Below are 24,930 nucleotides of genomic sequence, written 5' to 3' on the forward strand. Positions count from 1 at the left end.
ATGAGGGAAATTCTGGGCTCCGTTATGGTAATAAATCGAGGACTAATTGTGGAAGCTTGACAGTATATCTTGGGGGTTTGGGGCATGTAGAGAGTTCTTTCCATCAGATCAGCATACTGTATCTCAGCAGGGAAGAAGCTTCACCATCCCTTAGTTGCACGACAAGTGTGCAAGCTTCTGGATTAGATTTTATTTATTTATTTATTTATTTTATTTTATTTATTTATTTTGTCCAATGCACAACAATACACAATGAAGGTTATAGAGGTTATACTCGAGTAAAATATATTAGAGAAAGAATAGAAGTGAAAATTTAGGAATAGAATATATCAATTAGAGAATAGAAGGATATTGCGAGAGTAGTATAAGAAGAATAGAATAGAAGAATAGTAGATACGATTTGTATTTGTATTTATTAGATTTGTATGCCGCCCCTCTCCGAAGACTCGGGGCGGCTAACAACAATATAAAAAGACAATGTAAACAAATCTAATATTAAAAAACAATCTAAGAAACCCCAATTTAAAGAACCACTCATACATACAAGCATACCATGTATAAATTCTATAAGCCTAGGGGGAAGGGAAATTTCAATTCCCCCATGCCTGACGACAGAGGTGGGTTTTTAGGAGCTTGCGAAAGGCAAGGAGGGTGGGGGCAACTCTGATATCTGGGGGGAGCTGGTTCCAGAGGGTCGGGGCCGCCACAGAGAAGGCTCTTCTCCTGGGTCCCGCCAAACGACATTGCTTAGTCGACGGGACCTGGAGAAGGCCAACTCTGTGGGACCTAACCGGTCACTGGGATTCGTGCGGCAGAAGGCGGTCCCGGAGATATATGAGATATAAAAGAGACAATAGGACAGGGGATGGGAGGCACGCTAGTGCATTTATGTACGCCCTTTAGATCAGTTTCTTTGTCTTGGGGTCGCATGAAAAACAGGGCGGCATATATACAAATGAATAAACAAATAATAAACAAACAAATAAATAAATAAATTTCTGCTTTTGTCCAGTGAGGAGAAAAAGTGTTTTTATATGTTGGCTGTGTTCATACATGACTGATTTTCTAGGTTTGCATAATTAAGATTTTATTTTTATTTATTTATTTGTTTTGTCCAATACAAATTGAAAGTTAAGGAGAATAAAAACGTGTAGTAGTAAATATCAGGGAAGGGATAGAAGAAGAGATATGAGAATAGAATACATCAATGAAGAGGAGAGGAAGGATATATGGATGGGAGAAAAGATATATAAAATATAGGAGAGGCAATTGGACAGGGGATGGAAGGCACACTGGTGCACTTATGCTCGCCCCTTATATCCCATAAAGCACAGTTTCTCTGCAACAGCAGTGTGTCCTGGGACCCTCAAGGAGACCTGACTGCAAATAGCTGTTAGGAATTTCTTTAAAACATAACTTTTCCCAAGAATCATTCCCTAACGCTTCTTGTTCTTATTATTTTATCCTCTTCTGCCTCTTTTATTTTTTCCAGTTTGAAAATGTGTGTTTGCTTAATTCTGTTGTTGTTTTTCTTTGTCGAGAAAAAAAAGGGGTGGTGGAATCAGAATAAGCTGGACTCACAACAGCATTCTAAGACAGGAAAACAAACACACTTAAAATGAAAAAAAAAAGTGTGTGGCATTGCGTGAATGCATTGGCTGGGAATTTAGCTGACTTGGCTGGGCCTGTTATGTGAAGATAGTTGTTGTCTGGTAGAGACACAAAGAATTCCACAGAAGTTTAAAAATGTCAACATGGATGCCTCAACCATGTAAATGAAACTCTGCTTCATGGCGATGGCTGCCACGTTTGATTGATTGATTGATTGATTGATTGATTGATTGGATTTGTATGCCGCCCCTCTCCACAGACTCCGGGCGGCTAACAGCAGTGGTAAAACAACATGAACAATCCAATTAACAAAAACAACTAAAAAACCCTTATTATAAAAAACCAAACATACACACAAACATACCATGCATAACTTGTAATAGCCTAGGGAGGAAAGGATAACTTAACTCCCCCATGCCTGGCGACAAAGGTGGGTCTTAAGTAATTTGCGAAAGACAAGGAGGGTGGGGGCCGTTCTAATCTCTGGGGGGAGTTGGTTCCAGAGGACCGGGGCCGCTACAGAGAAGGCTCTTCACCTGGGGCCCGCCAAACGAGATTGTTTGGTCGACGGGACCCGGAGAAGGCCAACTCTGTGGGACCTTATCGGCCCCTGGGATTCGTGCGGTAGAAGGCGGTTCGGGATGTATTCTGGCCCAATGCCATGTAGGGCTTTATTTATTCATTTGTCCAATACACAATACATATGGAAGAGAATAGAGATGAAGTAATATATATAAAGATAATATGTAAAAATAGAGGAGAAGATATATGAAAGGAAGAAAAGATATATGATATATGAGATAAAGGAAAAACAATTGGACAGGGGACGGAAGGCACACTAGTGCACTTAGGTACACTTATGCACACTAGTGCACTTATGTACACTTAATTCAATCATGTGGTTATTAAGCAAATCCAGCTTCCCCCATTGACCTTGCTTGCCTAGGAAGATTGCAACGTTTGATTAAGCGTTGTAGCTATGGTCATATGTTAAGGACCATTTGTAAATCACTTTTCCCCCCAGTATTGTTCTAACTTTGAACAGTCACTAAACAAATGGGTTTAAGTCAAGGGATACCTGTACAGTGGTACCTCTGCCCAGAAGCGCCTCTACTTACTGTTGTGGTTAGCTCTGGCCCAACTCCTGCCCCAAGGACTGTGGGTGTGGGGGAGACATCCACATGCTGCAGGCCTGTTTTGCCCCCCCGGTGGAATCTGCTGATGAAGGCTCCTCTGACCAAGAAGACATGAGTGACAGGGAGGAGGGGAGTGTGGCAGACAGCTCAGAAGGAGATCAATTATCTAGCTCCTCCTTGGATTCAGAACAAGAGTTAATGATACAGCCACGCATGCGGAGAGTGATGCATAGGCAACAACAACTGAGAGATTATTATCAAAGAAAATGAGGCCACCTGTGGTTGGTGGGGCTGTGGTAATCAGTGAGGCTGCTATAAAGAGCGGTGTGTGGGTTTGGCCGTTGTGGAGGATTATCTGATCGTTGTGTTTCGTGACTGCTTTACTGACTTTGACGTTTTGTGTGCTGATTTTTTGCCTGCTTTGAAACTAAACCAGAGCAAAATGTCTTTCACTTTGTGAAAGAAGGACTGTGAATTGCCTCACAGCTGCAAGCTAAGTATCACAGGACTGATAAGGGACTTGTACAAATTACCAGTTTGTTTGGAGATGAGTGCTCTTTGCTATACCAAAAGAGGGCTTAGTTTAAGTGAATTTTCATTATAAAGAACATTGTTTTGAATTTTCAAACATGTGTGTGTCTGAAATTTGTACCTGTGAATTTTTGGGAGGATTCTACCAGAGAGCCCGACAGAACACTTACAAACTTTTCTAGATTAAAAAATGGGTGTTCAATATTTTTTTTTGCCTCTTCTCAAGAACCATTTTCCACTTACAAACCCGAGCCTCCGAAACTGTAACCGGAAAAGGCAGGGAGAACCCTCCATGGGTTTTTTTTTTAAATCACAGCCCTAAAACATCACAGAGGGGAGAGATGGCAGTTATCTTTGCAGATGTTTTTATAATTCAGATTCATTTGAGTGGCACTTCAGTTTAGAGAAATGTTTCTCAACCTTGGAAACTTTAAGATGTGTAGACTTCAACTCCCAAAATCCCCCAGCCATCTATGCTTTGCTGGGAAAAGTTGAGAAACACTCGTTTAGAACAGCAGCATATGCACATCTCTGGATTAGACAAGATTCCTCCACCAAGGAAATGGAAAAATGTTACTTGCATCTCAACTGTTTTAAGGCCTCGGAGGTACCAGGTGTTCCGTTTCTGATGAATAACTGACAGGCAGAGGCTTGCCAGGGTTTTCTAGCAAAAAAAATTAGAAAAGGATTTCCCAGCGAGGGCAAAATTGCTTTATAGCTGAGGCTCATCTGATGTGGATGATAATTCCAATCATCGCATGAATGTAAAAGAAAGAAAAATAGTTTGATTTATAGGGCCTGGATGAGTTTAATTATTGAAGCTTCCACCCACAAACCAGAGGATTTAAAGTTCTGCTAGATGAGAGGAACCGTTTAGTACTTAGTCTAATTTCCAGAATTTCTTGGCAGGAGCTACTGTAAAATCTCCAGTGAAACGGATCTTCTCATTTCCTGCCTGGGAGCTATTTTGTGGTCAAGGCGAGGGGGCGGAGTCATTAAGCCACGCCCTCCGTCTGAAGAGACATGGCGAGGTTCAGATTAGTCAATGAACTGATCAGAATCTTGCATCAATTATTTCTGTGGAAATGAATTACTCGGGGTGACTACCCAAAATTATGCAAATAGAGGCAGAGTCTTTCTTCCCTCCACCAAAATGCCAGGGATGCAATGGTTTAAGCCCTTTATTTTTTCTTTTGTTGAAATGTCATAGATCTATTTTAATTTTATTTTGGTTTTAATTAAAGATGTTACAGTACACACACATCCATCTGCATAGATATTTAATCATTTGATTGGTTGGTTGGTTGGTTGGTTGGTTGATTATACAGGCAATCCTCAATTTATGACAAAAATAGACACCAGAATTTCTGTTGGTAAGCAAGTGAATAGAACCCAGTTTACAACCTTATTCTGCCACAGTTATTAAGTGAATCTCTGAAATTATTAATTCAATCGTGTGGTTATTAAGCAAATCCAGCTTCCCCCATTGACCTTGCTTGCCAGGAAGATTGCAACGTTGATCATGTGATTAAGCATTGTTGCTATGGTCATAAGTTAAGGACCATTTGTAAATCACTTTTCCCCCCAGTATTGTTCTAACTTTGAACAGTCACTAAACAAATGGTTGTAAGTCAAGGGATACCTGTACAGTGGTACCTCTGCCTACAAACACCTCTACTTACGAACTTTCCTAGATAAAAAAATGGGTGTTCAAGATTTTTTTTGCCTCTTCTCAAGAACCATTTTCTTTCACTTACAAACCCGAGCCTCCGAAACTGTAACCGGAAAAGGCAGGGAGAAGCCTCTGTGGGGCCTCTCTAGGAATCTCCTGGGAGGAAACAGGGCCAGAAAAGGCGGGGAGGAGCCTCTGTGGAGCCTCTCTAGGAATCTCTTGGGAGGAAACAGGGCCAGAAAAGGCAGGGAGAAGCCTCTGTGGAGCCTCTCTAGGAATCTCCTGGGAGGAAACAGGGCTGGAAAAGGCAAAGAGAAGCTTCTGTGGAGCCTCTCTAGAAATCTCCTGGGAGGAAACAGGGCCAGAAAAGGCAGGGAGGAGCCTCTGTGGAGCCTCTCTAGGAATCTCCTGGGAGGAAACAGGGCCAGAAAAGGCAGGGAGAAGCCTCTGTGGAGCCTCTCTAGGAATCTCCTGGGAGGAAACAGGGCTGGAAAAGGCAAAGAGAAGCTTCTGTGGAGCCTCCCTAGAAATCTCCTGGGAGGAAACAGGGCCAGAAAAGGCAGGGAGGAGCCTCTGTGGAGCCTCTCTAGGAATCTCCTGGGAGGAAACAGGGCCAGAAAAGGCAGGGAGAAGCCTCTGTGGAGCCTCTCTAGGAATCTCCTGGGAGGAAACAGGGCTGGAAAAGGCAAAGAGAAGCTTCTGTGGAGCCTCCCTAGAAATCTCCTGGGAGGAAACAGGGCCAGAAAAGGCAGGGAGGAGCCTCTGTGGAGCCTCTCTAGGAATCTCCTGGGAGGAAACAGGGCCAGAAAAGGCAGGGAGGAGCCTCTGTGGAGCCTCTCTAGAAATCTCCTGGGAGGAAACAGGGCCAGAGAAGGCAGGGAGAAGCCTTCATGGGGCCTCTCTAGGAATCTCCTGAGAGGAAACAAGGCCTCCACCCTCCCCTGTAGTTTCTCCAATCGCACACATTATTTGCTTTTACATTGATTCCTATGGGGAAAAAATGCTTCTTCTTACAAACTTTTCTACTTAAGAATCTGGTCACGGAACAAATTAAGTTCATAAGCAGAGGTACCACTGTATATGCATTCAGGTTTTTTAAGGGATAAAAATGGGACTACCTTTATCTGGGGTGCAAAGTTGCCGAGGATCACTAAATGGCAGCACTGTTATGCCAAAGTTCCAACTCCTTGCTGCCAACTAGTGGCTATTCAGAGCTTTGCAGTCCAGATATGATAATTTAATTAAAATATGACTTTCAATTAGCAGTCAAGTTTCCAATAAGCTGTCTAATTTAGACTTTAAGTATGAATTTCATTTCCTGTCCGATTGTGTGTAATTTCTGTTCTTTGCCCCAAAATAAGATCAATCTAGTATTGAAAGATTTGTTTCAATACTAAATTGAGGAACAACTTGGATTGTAGCTACAAGGCAGTCTTCTTCAACCAGGCAGCTCTCTGGATGTCAGACTACAACTCCCATCACTCACTATGATCTGATCAATCTAAAAAGCTGCCAAGTTGGAAACTTGTGGTAGAGCCTAAAGTAGAATAGTAAAGGTGCTAGTTTTTGGATTTTAAAAAAAGATATCAATTTTTTAAATTTCTTTTTTAATCTCCATGTAAAAATACACCTGCTCGGACTGGATAATTTTGTTTCACACCTCACTTATTGAAAGTTTATCTATCTATCTATCTATCTATCTATCTATCTATCTATCTATCTATCTATCTATCTATCTATCTGTCGTTCTGTCTGTCTGTCTGTCAGTCTGTCTGTCTGTCTGTCTGTCTGTCTATCTATATCTATATCTATATATCTATATCTATATCTATATCTATATCTATATCTATATCTATATCTATCTATCTATCTATCTATCTATCTATATCTATATCTATCTATCTATATCTATATCTATATCTATCTATATTTATCTATCTATCTATCTATCTATCAAAATCTACAAAAACATATATATATATATTTGCTGAATTTGAAAATTTATATATATATATATATATATACATATATATATAGAGAGAGAGAGACAGAGAGAGACAGAGACAGAGACAGAGACAGAGAGAGACAGAGAGAGACAGAGAGAGACAGAGACAGAGAGACAGAGACAGAGACAGAGAGAGACAGAGACAGAGAGACAGAGAGACAGAGAGAGACAGAGAGACAGAGAGAAACAGAGAGAGGGGGTAGAGGGGGTAGAGAGAGACAGAGAGAGATAAACCTTCAATAAGTGAGCTCTGAGACAAAATTATCCAATTCGAGCAAGTGTATTTTTACATGGAGATTTATATATATAAAACTAAAGAAGTTTCTTTCTTAGGGTGAAGGAAGGCGATTCTTTTGTCATCTTGACTGGATTCACACAACACTCAGACTAAAATGCAGTAGCTGGTTTATTTTGTGAGAATCCAACCAAGGTGGCAGGGTCACTCCAAAACTGTTTGGTTTACTTAGAGGTTGTCTGGTTGTCTGAACCCAGCCATGCCGTGACATCTCTGGAATCCAGCAAGCAAAGGCAGCTTCCAAATCACCCTCCAGTCTGGCTAGAGTGGTCCCCCTCCAGCCCCAGTTTTACTGAGCACCCGGTCTCCCTGGCCATATAAAGAGAATGAAGCCAGTGAGGACCACGAGGTCCATAAAGTGGAAAATCCGTCTTTCCCATCCCAATCGGGCAAAAGAGGACGAGATCGCCAGCAAAGGGAGGGAGGGAGATTAAAGAGATGTAAACCAGAAGACAAGGAAGCCCAGACGGATAAAGTCATAGGGAAGGAATGCACAACACTCTTGCGTTGTGCCGTGTGTGCGTGCCGGTTGGCTGGGGGAAAGCAACCCAGCCAGAACAGGCAAAATGATTCACAGACTGAGAAAGAGAACGGGAGGGAAGCCAAGGCTGTTCCAGGCAGCCCCAAGCACACACAGGAGAACCTGGGTGTCTGGGCACCATCTATGGCTCCCAGCCCAACCTGGGCTACCATTTGGCGAGTTTTTCCACCCCTGGCGGTGCCCAGGAGATGCCCCACTCGTAGCCTCCCTGGCAAGGCTAGAGCTTCCCCGTCAAAAATAATAATAATAATAATATGCCCTTTGGTTTTTCTGCCTTTGCGAAATGCAAAAGAGAACAATGATTGTTGGAAAGACAGAATGAGTCAGAAAAGAAGGACGGGGTGGAACAGCGGAAGTGGGGGAGGATCGGCTCTCCCTTTTCACTGTAATCCTCTTCTGCGTCCTTAATAGTCAGGGAGGAATTCAGCCGTGGCAGAGACGGTGAACATGAAAGGCTTTCAGCCTTTATGAGGTGCCCTGAATTAAAAGACAATTCTGAGGTAATCTCTGGATACTTTTTTTTTCACAACTTCTGGAGGCAAGCTGTTCCACTGATCAGCCATTCTGACTGTCAGGAAATTTCTCCTCAGTTCTTTTTTTATTTATTTCATTTTTTGACACAGTTAAATAAAACAAGTAACAAGCAAACAAAACGAAAGAACAACAAAAAAAGGATACAATACAATAAAGCCCTTCATGGCACCGCACCAGATTATCTCAGGGACCACCTTCTGCTGCACGAATCCCAGCGACCAGTTAGGTCCCACAGAGTGGGTCTTCTCCGGGTCCCGTCAACTAAACAATGTCGCTTGGCGGGACCCAGGGGAAGAGCCTTCTCTGTGGCGGCCCTGGCCCTCTGGAACCAACTCCCCCCAGAGATTAGAATTGCCCCCACCCTCCTTGCTTTTCGTAAGCTGCTTAAAACCCACCTCTGCCGCCAGACATGGGGGAATTGAGATACTCTTTCCCCTAGGCCTCTACAATTTTATGCATGGTATATCTGTATGTATGTTTGGTTTATATAATAATGGGTTTTTAACTGTTTTTAATATTGGATTATTATTATATGCTGTTTTATTACTGTTGTTAGCCGCCCCGAGTCTGCGGAGAGGGGCGGCATATAAATCCAATAAATAAATAAAATAAATAAATAAATAAAATATCACATATAATAATACTAAAATAAAAAAAAATCTCCTTAGTTCTAAGTTGCTCCTCTTCTTGTTTAGTTTCCACCTATTGCTTCTTGTCCTATTCTAAAGTGCTTTGGAGAATAGATTGATTCCTTCTTTGTGGTAATCCCTGAGATATTGGAACACTGCTATCATGTCTCCCCTGATTCTCCTTTTCATTAAACTGGTCAGTTCCTGCAACCATTCTTCATATGTTTTAGCCTCCAGTCCCCTAATCATCTTTGTCACTCTTCTCTGCACTTTTTCTAGAGTCTCAACATCCTTTTTGCATCATGGCGACCTAAACTGAATGCAGTATTCCAAGTGTGGCCTTACCAGGGCCTTATAAAGTGGTATTAACACTTCACGTGATCTTGATTTTATCCCTCTGTTGATGCAGCCTAGAATTGTGTTGGCTTTTTTGGCAGCTGCTGCACACTGCTGGCTCATATTTAAATGGTTGTCCACTAGGACTCCAAGGTCCCTCTCACAGTTACTACTGTTGAGCAATGCACCACATTTCTTATCTAGAAAACTTCCAGATACCCTGATTCATCAATAGGGGTAGTCTTCCACTTACGACCATTCCTTTAGCAACCGTTCAACATTATGACGGTGCCAAACAAAGTGATTTACAACCAGTCCTTATGCTTACGACCTTATGCAGCATGCCTCAAGTCATGTGATCAAAATTTCGGGCATTTGGAAACTAGCAACCAAGGGTTGTAGCATCCTGAGCTCTTACAGTCACTATTTGTAATCCTCCCAATTGCTTCCACCAAGCAAGGTCAATGGGGAAAACTGGATTGGCTTAATGTCTGTGTGATTCACTTCACAACCATGGTAAATCACTTAACTACAACAAAAAAGGTTGTAGAGTCAGACATGTCTCACTTAATGACCGCTTTACTTAGTGGTGGCCGTTGCAATCCCAATTGATACAAATTGAGGATTATTGGTAGCCATTTTACCCTCATAGTTCCATTTTTTTTCAACAGCTTGAAAAAAAATAAACAGTTTAAGGTTTGTTTTTTTTAAAAAAAATCTTGCCTCTTTTAAGACCTAACACATTTTGATGTTTCACCATTGTACAAATCTTAGGGGTGAGGGTGTAGAAAGGACCAAACCTGTTGGGGGAAAAAGACCTTGGTGTTTTTCTAAAATAAATAGTTCTAGGAAGGAGCAAGCCAACACAATTTTAATTACCAGTCTGTTCCTGGAGGTTTTTTGTTTTTTTTTTAAAGAGGAATGTCGATGGTAAAGATCAGTGAAGCCCCATCCATCAGAGAAACATCAAAGAAGCAAAAAGTGCATTAATTTCCCTAAAGTAGCTTTAAGCCTAGTCTGGAACAAACACAGAATTTTTGGAAACTGTAAGAGGAATTTCTCAATTTTTTTTCCTGCTTCCTCCCAGTCTTTCTCTCAAACATGGCTAAGCTGCATTTTATGAGATAACCATCCATTGACTCATCCATTATCTGGACATTTTATGCCCGAGTTCTTTTGCTCTGTCCGTTTTCTAGCCTCCCCCAAAAAAATCCTTTTGAAAAAAGGGCACAGATTTTTTTCAACTTCTGAAAACTTCCAGGCTTTAAAAATATTGCCCCTGTCACCGCCATCTTTTAATTCCCCTAATCCAATGGAGCCATACCAGGGATGAGAAACAGGTTTTAAAAAATTTCTTATTGTGGATCAAAAGGAGTTTGCAAGGCATCACCAGAAAAAGTCAAGATGGGCTGCAAACATTGCACATAGAAAATTAATTGGGGCTTTAGTGGCACCATTACAGCCTCATCTTGACATTTTTGATCACATTGTGGGGAGCCCATCTCTCCCCACCCTGAAGAATTAAATTAGGGAAATATTTTTAAAAAGCAGGATAAAATATTTCACCTAAAAAAGAAATGAAAAAAAAAAATATTTAAGGGGGGGGGACATAAACCAGCCCCAGTTTCCCTGCCCCAAGCAGAAACCGAAGAGGCCAATTTTTAAAAGTGCAGATTTGGTAATAGACATAGAAACATAGAAACATAGAAGTCTGACGGCAGAAAAAGACCTCATGGTCCATCTAGTCTGCCCTTATACTATTTTCTGTATTTTATCTTAGGATGGATATATGTTTATCCCAGGCATGTTTAAATTCAGTTACTGTGGATTTATCTACCGCATCTGCTGGAAGTTTGTTCCAAGGATCTACTACTCTTTCAGTAAAATAATATTTTCTCATGTTGCTTTTGATCTTTCCCCCAACTAACTTCAGATTGTGTCCCCTTGTTCTTGTGTTCACTTTCCTATTAAAAACACTTCCCTCCTGGACCTTATTTAACCCTTTAATATATTTAAATGTTTCGATCATGTCCCCCCTTTTCCTTCTGTCCTCCAGATTATACAGATGGAGTTCATGAAGTCTTTCCTGATACGTTTTATGCTTAAGACCTTCCACCATTCTTGTAGCCCGTCTTTGGACCCGTTCAATTTTGTCAATATCTTTTTGTAGGTGAGGTCTCCAGAACTGAACACAGTATTCCAAATGTGGTCTCACCATCATTCTATATAGTGGGATCATAATCTCCCTCTTCCTGCTTGTTATACCTCTAGCTATGCAGCCAAGCATCCTACTTGCTTTCCCTACCGCCTGACTGCACTGTTCACCCATTTTGAGACTGTCAGAAATCACTACCCCTAAATCCTTTTCTTTTGAAGTATTTGCCAACACTGAACTGCCAATACAATACTCAGATTGAGGATTCCTTTTCCCCAAGTGCATTATTTTACATTTGGAAACATTAAACTGCAGTTTCCATTGCTTAGACCATTTATCTAGTAAATCTGTTCAGAAAGCCTGGGCCAAGACAGAAACTCAGATAAGCAAACAAAAAGTTGACAAAATGAATTCAGACAGGATTTGCACTTCTCCTTTTGCCTATAGAGTCAGCCATGACCCCTACATAACCCCATAGGAATCCAGAAGGTATAAAATGCCACCTAAACTCCATTTTGTCAGCTGCCCTCAATCATACGTGGTTAGTGGGTCTACTTCATCAATAAAAGGAACCTTTCTTTCCAATCAGCCTCCAATCTCTATTTTATTTCCAGTCACTTTCTTCCAGCTTGGAACTGGACCTGGATATTTCTTCCAACAACATCCTACAAACACCATTGATTCCCTGGTTGTCAGTTGCCAGAGTTTTCCAATATACAAGTAGTCTCTGATTTACAACAGTTCATTCAGTGACCATTCAAAGTTACAATGGCACAGAAAAATGTGATTTATGACCATTTTTCACACTTACGACCGTGGCAGTATCCTCATGATCAGGGGATCAAAATTCAGATGCTTGGCGACTGTTCATATTTATGATGGTTGCAGTGTCCATGAGTCACTTTTTGAGACCTTCTGACAATCAAAGTCCATGGGTGTTGTTGTTGGCTCTGGCCCAGCTCCTGCCCCAGGGAATGGGGAAGTGGATGCATGAGAAAATTCAACATGTCACAGGCCTGTGCTATTGCCAACAGAATCAGTTCAGAGTTTAGTCTCCTCGGATAAAGAAGAAGGTGGGAGTGATTCAGCAGAGGAGGGCTTGGCACACAGCCAAGGCAGTCAATCTTCCTTATCTTCTATAGCTTTAGATGATGACATTTCGGACCCACGCAAGCGCAGAATTATGCGTAGAAGAGACCAAATAAGAACATATTACAGGAAATAAGGGAGGCCACCTGTGTTTGGGTGGGGCTCCAGTAATTAGGGCTGCTGCTATAAATAGCAGCATGTGGGTTTGGCCGTTGTGGAAGAATATCTGATTGGAGTTCGTCAGGAATCTTGTGTTACTGGACTTTGTTGCTTTTTCATGCCTTTGAAACCAAAGCAGAGCAACGTGTGTGTGTGTGTGTGTGTGTGTGTGTGTGTGTGTGTGTCTCACTTCCTTGGAAGAAGAAGGGGTGTGAAGTTTCTTCACAGATGCTAGCTAAATACTTAATGACTGCTTAAGGGAAATTGTACAGACTCCCCTGTTGTTTTGGGAAGAGTGCTCTTTGCAATACAAAAAGAGTGCTTTGTTTATTTTGAATTTTGTGATAAAGAACATTGTTTTGAATTTTCAAATGTGTGTGTGTGTGTGAAATTTGTACCCTTGAATTTTCGGGAGGCTCCTATCAGAGAGCCCGACAGAACAATGGGGAAGCCAGATTCACTTAACAACTGGGTGGGTAGGATAAAATATTTCCCCTAAAAGAGAAATTTTTAAAAAATTGTAAACATTTTTTATTTTCTCCACAATTTCCATATATACATTCAATGCATATACCTTAAAATATATCAGTAATAAACATAATTATTCATTTTTATCCAATCAGTCATAAGTCAATATCCTGTTTGGCTAATTTTATGCTATTATTATGTTTGCTTTTCTTCATTTCTTTATACACTCGCCTCCCTCTATCTCCCTCTCCTGCCTCTACCTTCTTACTCTTTCTCTCCCCCTTACTTCTTCCTTCTACTTCTTTTCTCTCTTCCTCTTCCTACTTCCCCTTTCCTCTCTTTGCTGTTCTTTGAGTGATTCTTATCCTAATTCATCTTGTATTTAACAGACTGTGATAACATATTTCCATACATCTTTACGCTATCGGTGTCTTTTCTAAAATCATAAATTTTATATCATTTTTATATATGTATCAATTTTAGGTATGTACTACTACCGTACTCTAATGCTGTCTCCTCAAAATCTAATTTTGTCACCTGGGTCTATCACCAGTTTTATTCTCCATTTCCTTTTTTTCAATTCATTCTAATTTAATTTCTATATATACTATATTAATTTATACATTATTATTATTATTATTATTATTATTATTATTATTATTATTATTTAGATTTGTATGCCGCCCCCCTCTGAAGACTCAGAGCGGCTCACAACAACAATACACAATACAAATCCAATGATTAAAAACAGAGAAGTTGAAACCCTTGATTTAAAAACAATCATACATCCCAAACAAATCATAAATAAAACAGGACGGCCGAGGGGAATCAATTTCTCCATGCCTGGTGGCAGACGTGGGTTTTTAGGAGTTTGCGAAAGGCAAGGAGGGTGGAGGCAGTCCTGATCTCTGGGGGGAGTTGATTCCAGAGGGCCTGGGCCACCACAGAGAAGGCCCTTCCCCTGGGTCCCACCAGACGGCATTGTTTTGTCAACGGGACCCGGAGAAGGCCAACTCTGTGGGACCTAATCGGTCACTGGGATTTGTGTGGCAGAAGGCGGTCCCGAAGGTATTCTGGTCCGATGGCATGAAGGGCTTTATAGATCATAACCAACACTTTGAATTGTGACCGGAAACTTATCGGCAACCAATGCAGACTGCAGAGTGTTGATGTGACATGGGCATACCTAGGGAAGCCCATGATTGCTCTCGTAGCTGCATTCTGCACGATCTGAAGTTTCCGATTTTCCAATTTTCTATCCAGTCATAAAATTTCAACTATACATTATAATATTCTGTATCATCCTTATCTATAATTTTCATTGTCAGTCTATTCATCTCTGCACAGTCCAAAATTTTCTTGAGTAATTCTCCTTCAGATGGGATTTTTGACTGCTTTCCATTTTGCAATTCTAGCTGCTGTCAACTCATGGTGTGTGCAGTATGTTCTTTATTAAATTTCTCAGGCAAAAAATGCCCAATAGGTATATCTCTGGTTTTAACTCTACGTTCTGTTTCACCATGTTTTTCTTTCCATATTTGAATCCGAGTCCAATAGTCTAGTTTCCACATATGTCCACCACATATGATAAAAAGAGCCTGGTATTTGTTGACAAGAAATAAAAACTCATTTTTTTAAAAAAAAAAAATTTCAAATATAACATACAAAAAAGAAAAAAACATACATAAAGACATACACATACAACATTTGGGAAACATTGAAAGTTTCCCCACTTTTTAGGTGTTTGATCAGAGAATTTTGCTTCTTTCACATAGTATTAATTTTTCAACTCTTTTATTCGGCGTGTTGCTTTGCGTAGATTTTTATTTATTTCTTTGTTGCTCTTTTCTTTAGCCAATCATAAAATTTTGCCAATATTTTATTTGTTTGTTTGTTTGTTTGTTTGTTTGTTTGTTTGTTTGTTTGTTTATTTATTTATTTATTTATTTCTTAGATTTGTATGCCGCCCCTCTCCGAAGACTCGGGGCGGCTCACAACACGTGGAAACAAATCATAAATAATCTGACAATTTAAAATATTAAAGATTTAAAAAAAGACCCCATATACTAACAGACATACACACAAGCATACCATGCATAAATTAAACGTGCCCAGGGGAAGATGTTTCAGTTCCCCCATGCCTGACAGCAAAGGTGGGTTTTAAGGAGTTTACGGAAGGCAGGGAGAGTAGGGGCAGTTCTAATCTCCGGGGGGAGTTGGTTCCAGAGGGCCGGTGCCGCCACAGAGAAGGCTCTTCCCCTGGGGCCCGCCAACCGACATTGTTTAGTTGACGGGACCCGGAGAAGGCCCACTCTGTGGGACCTAATCGGTTGCTGGGATTCGTGCGGCAGGAGGCGGTCTTGGAGATAATCTGGTCCAATGCCATGAAGGGCTTTAAAGGTCATAACCAACACTTTGAATTGTGACCGGAAACTGATCGGCAACCAATGCAGACTGTGGAGTGTTGATGTTACATGGGCATTTTTGGGAAAGCCCCTGATGAGCTCTCGCAGCTGCATTCTGCACGATCTGAAGTTTCCGAACACTTTTCAAAGGTAGCCCCATGTAGAGAGCATTACAGTAGCCGAACCTCGAGGTGATGAGGGCATGAGTGACTGTGAGTAATGAGTCCCGGTCCAGATAGGGCCGCAACTGGTGCACCAGGCGAACCTGGGCAAACGCCCCCCTCGCCACAGCTGAGAGATGGTTTTCTAATGTGAGCTGTGGATCGAGGAGGATGCCCAAGTTGCGGACCCTCTCTGAGGGGGTCAATAATTCCCCCCCCCCCAGGGTGATGGACGGACAGATGGGATTGTCCTTGGGAGGGAAAACCCACAGCCACTCCGTCTTATCCGGGTTGAGCTTGAGTCTGTTGACACCCATCCAGGCCCCAACAGCCTCCAGGCACCGGCACATCACTTCCACCGCTTCGTTGACTGCATATAGTAATCTGATTCTTCTTTTCCCTCTAATCTTTTAGATAACCTGTCCATCTCCGCACAGTCTAGTAAAAACTCTTAAGGAAGATAGAAACTCCGAGCCCCAGCTCCCTGCCCTCCAGCAGATAGTGAACTGGGGCAGGTTTAGAAATGCAGATTTGGTAATCCACGACTCCCTACAACAAAGTCCGAACAAAAGCAGATTTGCCCTAACCCAAGAGCCAAAAGCCAGGATAGGAATGATTGTATCTGCCCTCAGAAACTTCAATAAAATTTAGCTCAAACCAAACTCCTAGGATTTGTACAGAGCACCATGGGAATCTGACAACGGCCAATAGAATACAGTGATCCCTCTATTATCACGAGGGTTCCGTTCCAAGACCCCTCGCGATAATCGATTTTTCGCGATGTAGGGTTGCGGAAGTAAAAACACCATCTGCGCATGCGCGCCCTTTTTTTTCTATGGCTGCGCATGCGTAGATGGTGGAGTTTGCGTTCCCCGCCGCCCACGCAAAGGGGAAACCCCGATTCGGCTCCTCGCTGCTGCTGCGCTACCGAGCAGATCAGCTGCTGGGTGGCTGAAGGAACCTTCGGTGGGTCTTCCCCCTCTTGCTGGCGGGCGGGCGAGCGGCGGGCATCAGTGAGGAGCCGGGGTTTCCCCTTTGCGTGGGCGGCCGGGAAGACCCAGGTTGGGGGGTCGGGGGGGTGCTGGGAAGCCCCCCAGGCCGGCTGCGACCTTTTAAAACAGCCGCGCCGCTTCCCAACTGAGTCCTGAAGCGAAACGCGGAAGTGGTTTTTTTATATATATATATATTTTTAAAAATCGCGATATAGCGTTTTGCGAAGATCGAGATCGTGAAACTCGAGGGATCACTGTACATGTTCTTGAATAGGAAGTTCAAGTGCAAAGCCCAAGAGGAGGTATAAAAATTCCTCACTCTCAAGTTCTAACTCCATGTGGTCATCTGCCCAGGATCATACGTGCACGGTGGTTCTGCATCAATAAATGGACCCTCTTTCCGATCAGCTACCAGCCTCCATTATGGCTCCAGTGCGAATTGGAGCTGCATATTTCTTCCAACAGTTGAGACATATCAAAGATTGGCTGAGGAGTTCTGGAGGTTAATAAACACCGGTGTGGATCAAAGCTCCAACCCCTTTTAAATTATTATTATTATTATTATTATTATTATTATTATTATTATTATTATTATTATTTTTATTTTATTATTTATTTATTTTTTTTAAAATCAAATTTATATGCCACCCCTCTCCAAAGACTCGGGGCGACTCACAACACATAAAAAACAGTATACAGTGGTACCTCTACCTAAGAACGCCTGTACTTACGAACATTTCTAGATAAGAACCAGGTATTCAAGATTTTTTGGCCTCTTCTCAAGAACCATTTTCCACTTACAAGCCCGAGCCTCCAAAACTGTAACCAGAAAAGGCAGGGAGAAGCCTCCGTGGGGCCTCTCTAGGAATCTCCTGGGAGGAAACAGGGCTGGAAAAGGCAGGGAGAAGCCTCTGTGGGGCCTCTCTAGGAATCTCCTGGGAGGAAACAGGGCCTCCACCCTCCTTGTGGTTTCCCCAATCGCACGCATTATTTGCTTTTACATTGATTCCTATGGGAAAAATTGCTTCTTCTTACAAACTTTTCCACTTAAGAACCTGGTCACGGAACAAATTAAGTTCGTAAGTAGAGGTAACACTGTACATCGAGATAAAAATAAGTTAAAATTAAGAGTTACATTTTAAAAAGAAACGAAAAAGCCTATTAACATGCACACATCCCATTCAGCAAGCTTACTATATATTCATTGGCCAGGGCGTAGAGTCTAATGACCCCAAGCTTGGCGGCATAAGCGAGTCTTTAAACTCTTACAGAAGGCAGGGAGGGTGGGGGCAACCCGAAATGTCCCTCAAAAGAGGCAGGACTTTGGTGGTGTTTCGGTGGTGCAGTAGTTAGAGTGCAGTACTGCAAGTTACTTCTCCTGATCGCTGCCTGCCAGCAGTTTGGCAGATTGAATCTCAATAGGCTCAAGGTTGATTCAGCCTTCCATCCTTCCAAGGTTGGTAAAAATGAGGACCCAGATTGTTGGAGGGCAATATGCTTACTCTCTGTAAACCACTTAGAGAGGGCTGTAAAGCACCGTGAAGCAGTGTTTGTTTGTTTGTTTGTTTGTTTGTTTGTTTGTTTACTTACTTACTTACTTACTTACTTACTTACTTACTTACTTACTTACTTACTTACTTACTTACTTACTTACTTACTTACTTACTTACTTACTTATTTATGAGATTTGTATGCCGCCCCTCTCCGCAGACTCGGGGCGGCTCACAACAGTGATAAAACAGTATACAATGACAAATCTAATATTAAGTCTAAAATAACAATTTTACATTAAAAACTTAAAAAAACCCTTATATAAAAACATACACACAAACATTCCATACATATAAAACTACATAGGCAAGGGGAGATGTCTCAGTTCCCCCATGCCTGATGGCAGAGGTGGGTTTTAAGAAGTTTACGAAAGGCAAGGAGGGTGGGGGCAGTCCTGATCTCAGGGGGGAGCTGGTTCCAGAGGGTTGGGGCCGCCACAGAGAAGGCTCTTCCCCTGGGTCCCGCCAAACAACATTGTTTCATCAATGGGATCCGGAGAAGGCCAACTCTGTGGGACCTAACCGGCCACTGGGATTCATGCGGCAGAAGGCGGTCTCGCAGATATTCTGGTCCAGTGCCATGAAGGGCTTTATAGGTCATAACCAACATAAGTCTAAATGCTATTGCTATGCTATCCACCATTACCTTTCTTTCATTCTCTTGCTATGGTGCTAAACCTCAGGACAGGCTGTGATCTGCCATTTCTAGACACTTTGGAGCTTCAATTCCCAGAATCCTTGGCCCACTCACTTTTCAGACATTCAGAAAGAGACAGTTTGGATTACTGTGGTTAAAGATATGTACAGTACAAGCAGTAATAACACAAGTCGAGTGATAAAAACCAGTAGATAAACTTTGCTGAACAAGGCAGCTGATACTGATGCATGATAATGTAGACAATTAAAACCAGTTTTTTCCAACCTTGACAACTTTAAGATGTGTGAACTTCAATTCCCAGAATTCTTGTTGGAGTTCTGAGAATTGAATCCGCACATCTTATAATTGCCAAGGTTGAAAAACTAATTAAGACAGTAAGGGTTGAGCCAGAGCGACATTATGGGCTCTGCTGCCATCATGTGGTAGTTATGTGCCTTTGCATAATGTTCATTTATGGGTTGCTATCCTAGTAGGAGAACATACCATCTGTGCAAGAAATAACTCCACAGGGCTGTGAGTTTATCTGCTTCAAGAGCAGCTCTTACTATCTTCAGGTTAACAAACCACAAAATTGAGCATTTACTGGCAATGAATATCCAGGGATCGTCTTAGCATAACTTAACATAACCCCCAAAACTATAACCTTATTCCTAAGAAGGCATGCATAAGCACACCAACATGCCTATGGTCCCTGTCCTAATGTCCCTTTTTTATTTGTATACTTTTATCTGTTATCTTATATATCCTTGATAAAATATAAAAGATATAAGATATAAGATACAGTGATACTTTGTCTTACAAACTTAATTGGTTCCCGGACGAGGTTCTTAAGGTGAAAAGTTTGTAAGACAAAACAATGTTTCCCATAGGAATCAATGGAAAAGCGATTAATGCGTGCAAGCCCAAAATTCACCCCTTTTGCCAGCCGAAGCGCCCGTTTTTGCGCTGCTGGGATTCCCCTGAGGCTCCCCTCCATGGGAAACCCCACCTCCGGACTTCTGTCTTTTTGCGATGCTACGGGGAAATCACAGCAGGGGAATCACAGCATCGCAAAAACCAGCGCTTCGCTGGCAGCGGAAGTCCGGAGGTGGGGTTTCCCAGCAAAGGGAGCATCAGTGAAATCGCAGCATCGCAAAAACACTGAAGTCCTCAAAACCCCACCTCCGGACCTCTGTGTTTTTGCGAGGCTGCGATTTCACTGAGGCTATCCTCGCTGGGAAACCCCACCTCCGGACTTCTGTTGCCAGCGAAGCGCCCATTTTTGCACTGCTGGGATTCCCCTGCATCACAAAAACACGGAAGTCCAGAAGTGGGGTTTCCCATGGAGGGGAGCCTCAGGGAAATCCCAGCAGCGCAAAAACAGGTGCTTCACTGGCAACGGAAGTCTGGAGGCAGGGCATCCCAGCGGCGGCGGTGGGTTTGTAAGGTGAAAATAGTTTGTAAGAAGAGGCAAAAAAAATCTTAAACCCTGGGTTTGTATCTCGAAAAGTTTGTATGACAAGGCGTTTGTAAGATGAGGTATCACTGTATAAGATATAAGATAAAATAACATGCTAAGCTTGCTGAGTTTGAACATTGGATAATTTTTCATAGCTTTGTACACTGTGTTAAGCAAGACCATTTTTATTTATGTATGTATTAATTCGATTTTTATGCCGCCCTTCTCCTTAGACTCAGGGCGGCTTACAACATGTTAGCAATAGCACTTTTTAACAGAGCCAGCATATTGCCCCCACAATCCGGGTCCTCATTGCATGTAGTTATTAGATTTTTTTAAAATCTTGCATTTCTCCCAGAAGCTTTAATACAGGTAGTCCTCGACTTACAATCATTTACTTAGCAACCCTTCAAGGTTACAAGAGCACTCAAAATAGTGATTTATGACCTTTCCTCACGCATACGAATGTTGCCGCATCAGAACAACTGGGACCAGAATTTCTACTACAAAGTGGCTGTTAAATGCATCTTATTTTTCCGAATATAAGACGCACCTTTCCCTCCCCCAAACGGGCTGAAATTTTGGGTGCTCTTATAGTCCGAATGTAGTTTTTTCGAAGCTTTTTTTCCCCAGCCCTCACAAGGTGCTAATGAACTTCCCTGCTTACTGGCTAGTTTTCATTGCTACTCTAAAGTTTTTTTCAAGCCCTAAGTCTTTGCAAGCCTGTTTTCATTTCTATTCCCTTCTAAAAAGATACTATCTTCCTGGCTTGCAGGATTGTTTTCATTGCTACTCTAAAGTTTTTTTCCAGGCCTAAGTCTTTGCAGACATGTTTTCAAAGTGCTTTTCCCCCCACCTTAACCAGGGGATAAAATGATGTGATTGAGCGGCATATAAGAATAAATATATATATATGTCACATGTTTTTTTGCTGAATTTGAAAATTAAGGGAGACTAGGATAGATCTATTTCGGCCTTATTTTGGCCTCATCAGCTAGCCATACCCACTGGGACTTGAACCTGCAACCTTTGACTTGTAAGGCAGAGAATTATCCTCTAGGCTACAGTATCCAATCCCTTCAGCTCTACACCATATAATAAAACCATCATAAATTCATTCTATATGTCAAGTGCCCAGATTTCGTTCCTGCGACGTTGGGGAGGCTATAGGGGTCATAAGCACAGGGACCAGTTGTAAGTCACATTTTGTAGCCTTGGGGCCTCATCTCAACAAAGGGTTATAAATTAAGGACTACCTCAGGGTGAGTTCTACTTATCTTTCCTATCATTTTGCACTTCCCAGAAATGACCATCTGCGTATGCGCAGAAGCTTTTGCACATGTACAGAGGGAATTTTTTTTGCAATCTGCAGTGACCAGAGGACCGGTTCGGGAGCATGAACCACAGGTTATCACTGTCAGTTTGGCGAGCAATGCCAAATTTCCGCTACTGGCAGTAACCCATCACTGGACTATCTGTATAAATTGAATTTCTCTTTACCCATGGTGAATCAAAAAAGCAACCCATACTATGTGTTGAGATCTGTCCACGTCCTGCTCTGCTGATCATGGATTTCGAGGATTGAGAGACAGGTGCGTTTTGGTATCCTAGGCCAGTGTATTTGGCACCCAAATCTGAGTGTGAAGAGGACTCTCTGGAACCAACTCCCCCCGGAGATTAGAACTGCCCCTACTCTCCCTGCCTTCCGTAAAGTTCTTAAAACCCACCTTTGTCGTCAGGCATGGGGGAACTGAAACATCTCCCCCGGGCACGTACAACTTATGTATGGTATGTTTGTGTGTGTGCTTGTTAGTATATTGGGGTTCTTTTTTAAACTTTTTAAAAAATATTTAAATTTATTTGAATCTATTTGGATGTGTACGATTTGTTTATGCCTGTTGTGAGCCGCCCCGAGTTCACGGAGAGGGGCGGCATACAAATCTAAATAATAAAATAAATAAATAATAAATGTGTAGTTAGAGGCTGAAAGCCAACCAGAGACAGTGACGCCTCCAGAGATGTTATTGAGTGACTCAGAATATGACAAAGAGACATTTATAGATGCAAAGGTGTGCAGAACTATGACCAGGCAAGATTATTTGAGAAGAAAGAGGTTTGGGTATGAATAGCCCTATAGAACACTTGGCCACGCCTTGGTCTATATAAGGGGAGGTCTTGTGAAGAATCAGTGCAAAGGACAATGTTCCAACAATGACAACGTGCAGATTCCATGCTGTAGAGATCATGTTTGCTACAAGATAACCTTAAACATCTACATTCTGCTCATCCGGGACTTCTGCCAAAATGCTGTGAGTTTGAGTGATTAATAGACCCTTCAAAGAAACTTTTAATGAGCTCCGGCCTGAAAAGGTCATTAGCCGTGGATCGCTGCCCAGTTTTTGATAACATTCCTTTTACCTTTAACCATTTTATGCTGTGAATATTTTTTACCAATATATATTGATATCTTGCAACATTTTCGGCTTGTTGTGGGTGTGAACTTGTTTTCTGAGGTTTCCTCGCTTAGACAGAACGGTATTTTTATTTGCCGTGCAAATGACTGAAAACTAAAAGTATGAAATTTTTGTGGTTCAAATGACAGTACGGTGCAAGCACTCAGGCATAGATTTGTCCAATGATGATTTTCTGGAATGAAGATCTTCTAAACAGGAGCAGGAAAGCTCACAATAGAGGCCCTGTTCATGTGCCCTGTGACTAACAACAGGTAAAAAGAAAGTCCAAAAATGTCCCAAGCAGTTGCCAAACCAATAGGAGCTCCTTTCTCTCAAATCAGACCACATTTGCAGCAGGAGCAGAGATTGGAAACAAGAGATTATTTGAAATCTGAAGCCTCAGGAAGACAAGGAGAACGAATCCTGTTGCCTTGGGCTCCTCTACCAAATAATAATTCAGTTTCACAAGGTAAATTACAGAGTTGTGCTGCAGAAATATGTAAATATTATTTGTAGATGTACCTATGATGATAATTACAGGAAGGAAAAGATGCACGGTGCATCTGAGGTTATTTTTATGGGGAGAATCTCATGGATGGAAGGAAGGAAGGAAGGAAGGAAAGAAATGAAACAGAATAAAAGGGAAGACGGTAATAAGATAAGAAGAGGGAAGGAAGGAAGAGAGGGAAGAAAAAATAAAAAATAGCTGGAAGAGGAGAGGGAGGGAAGAAATAGAATGAAAGGAATGAGGTAAGAAAAGAGAGAGAAAGGAGGGAGAGAGGGAGGGAAGAAAGGAAATAATGTGGAAGGGGGAAAGGTGAAGGGGAGAAAGAGAAGGAGAAAGAAAGAAAGAAAGAAAGAAAGAAAGAAAGAAAGAAAGAAAGAGAAGTACTGTATTGTAAATCCAGTCTAAAATACATGGGCTTACAAATAAATTTCACTAAAATTAACAGGACCTGCTCACACCACAATCAAAACCTTTTTTATTTTGCTTGCATGATATATATTTTTTTCTTTTTAGATTTTTGCCTTTGAATTCTTATTTCAGCCAATATCATGAAATCCTAAATTATACAGAACCCTAACAATGAAATAGAAGACTGAATCTTAGATAGTATAACTTGTGATCTTTAACAATAACCTTGGGAAAGCTTACTTGTGAATTTAAAATAGTATTTTTCAACCGACCATTCCTTCTTTCAGTTGCCTTTCGCTGAAAAAAAAAATCTATTTTTCATATCTTGCTGCATTTTACCTGCCTCTAATTTAACTGCCTTTACCTGCAAACCAGTGTGCTGCTTGCACATCTTCTAGATTTGGGCATGCCCGCATGTGCACCTGCACCTCACACAACTTTGCTTCCGTGCATGTTTAGGAAGCAAAAATGTGCCAAAATATCACAAGGGGATGCTCATGTATGTGCAATTGCAAAAAATCCCTGAAATCTCACGCATGCGGGCATTCCCTTATGAGATTTTGCTTCTGCACATGCAAAGGAACCAAAAAAGCTTTAAAAATCAGGAAAAAAGATGGTGCCACCAGAGCAGTCGCATGCAAATTGTGCAATCTGGCGGCTGCTACTGGACTGGAGTTGCCTGCCGTACCATTCCAAATGCCATCACTCTACTAAACAAATAATTCCCTCAACACTGTCAGACTTTCTACTAAATCTGCACTTCTATTCTACTAGTTTTTCTCATCATTCCTATCACCCATTTCCTCCCAGGTTGACTGTATAACTGTAACTTGTTGCTTATATCCTAAGATTTTTATTAATATTGCTTCTTCATTGCTTATTTGACCCCTATGACAATCATTAAGTGTCGTACCACATGATTCTTGACAAATGTATATTTTATTTTATGTACGCTGAGAGCATATGCACCAAGACAAATTCCTTGTGTGTCCAATCACACTTGGCCAATAAAATTCTATTCTATTCTATTAGGAACCTACCACTGGCCTGCCATCATTTTTTAAAGACAATATCCCAGCATCTTTATTTCAGATACTCCTTGACTTACAATCACAATTTGATTTACAATCAGAATTTCTGTTGCTAAGCAAGGCAGTTTTTAAGTGAGTCACGTCTGATTTTTTTTGCCACTGTTA

The 24,930-nt window shown here is 41.6% G+C and overlaps 1 protein-coding gene across 1 annotated transcript in view; it reads left to right on the plus strand.

The window, feature by feature from the left end:
* Nucleotides 1-24,930, plus strand: part of LOC139175797 (zymogen granule membrane protein 16-like) — a 42,074-nt gene that overhangs the window by 4,176 nt on the left and 12,968 nt on the right. Inside the window, exon 2 of the mRNA XM_070767086.1 lies at nt 23,160-23,287. The gene's annotated coding sequence lies outside the window, so the exon portion shown is untranslated. The remainder of the gene's footprint in view (nt 1-23,159; nt 23,288-24,930) is intronic.

Source organism: Erythrolamprus reginae, chromosome Z (assembly GCF_031021105.1).
Source record: "Erythrolamprus reginae isolate rEryReg1 chromosome Z, rEryReg1.hap1, whole genome shotgun sequence".
In the NCBI taxonomy this organism is placed as follows: Eukaryota; Metazoa; Chordata; class Lepidosauria; order Squamata; family Dipsadidae; genus Erythrolamprus; species Erythrolamprus reginae.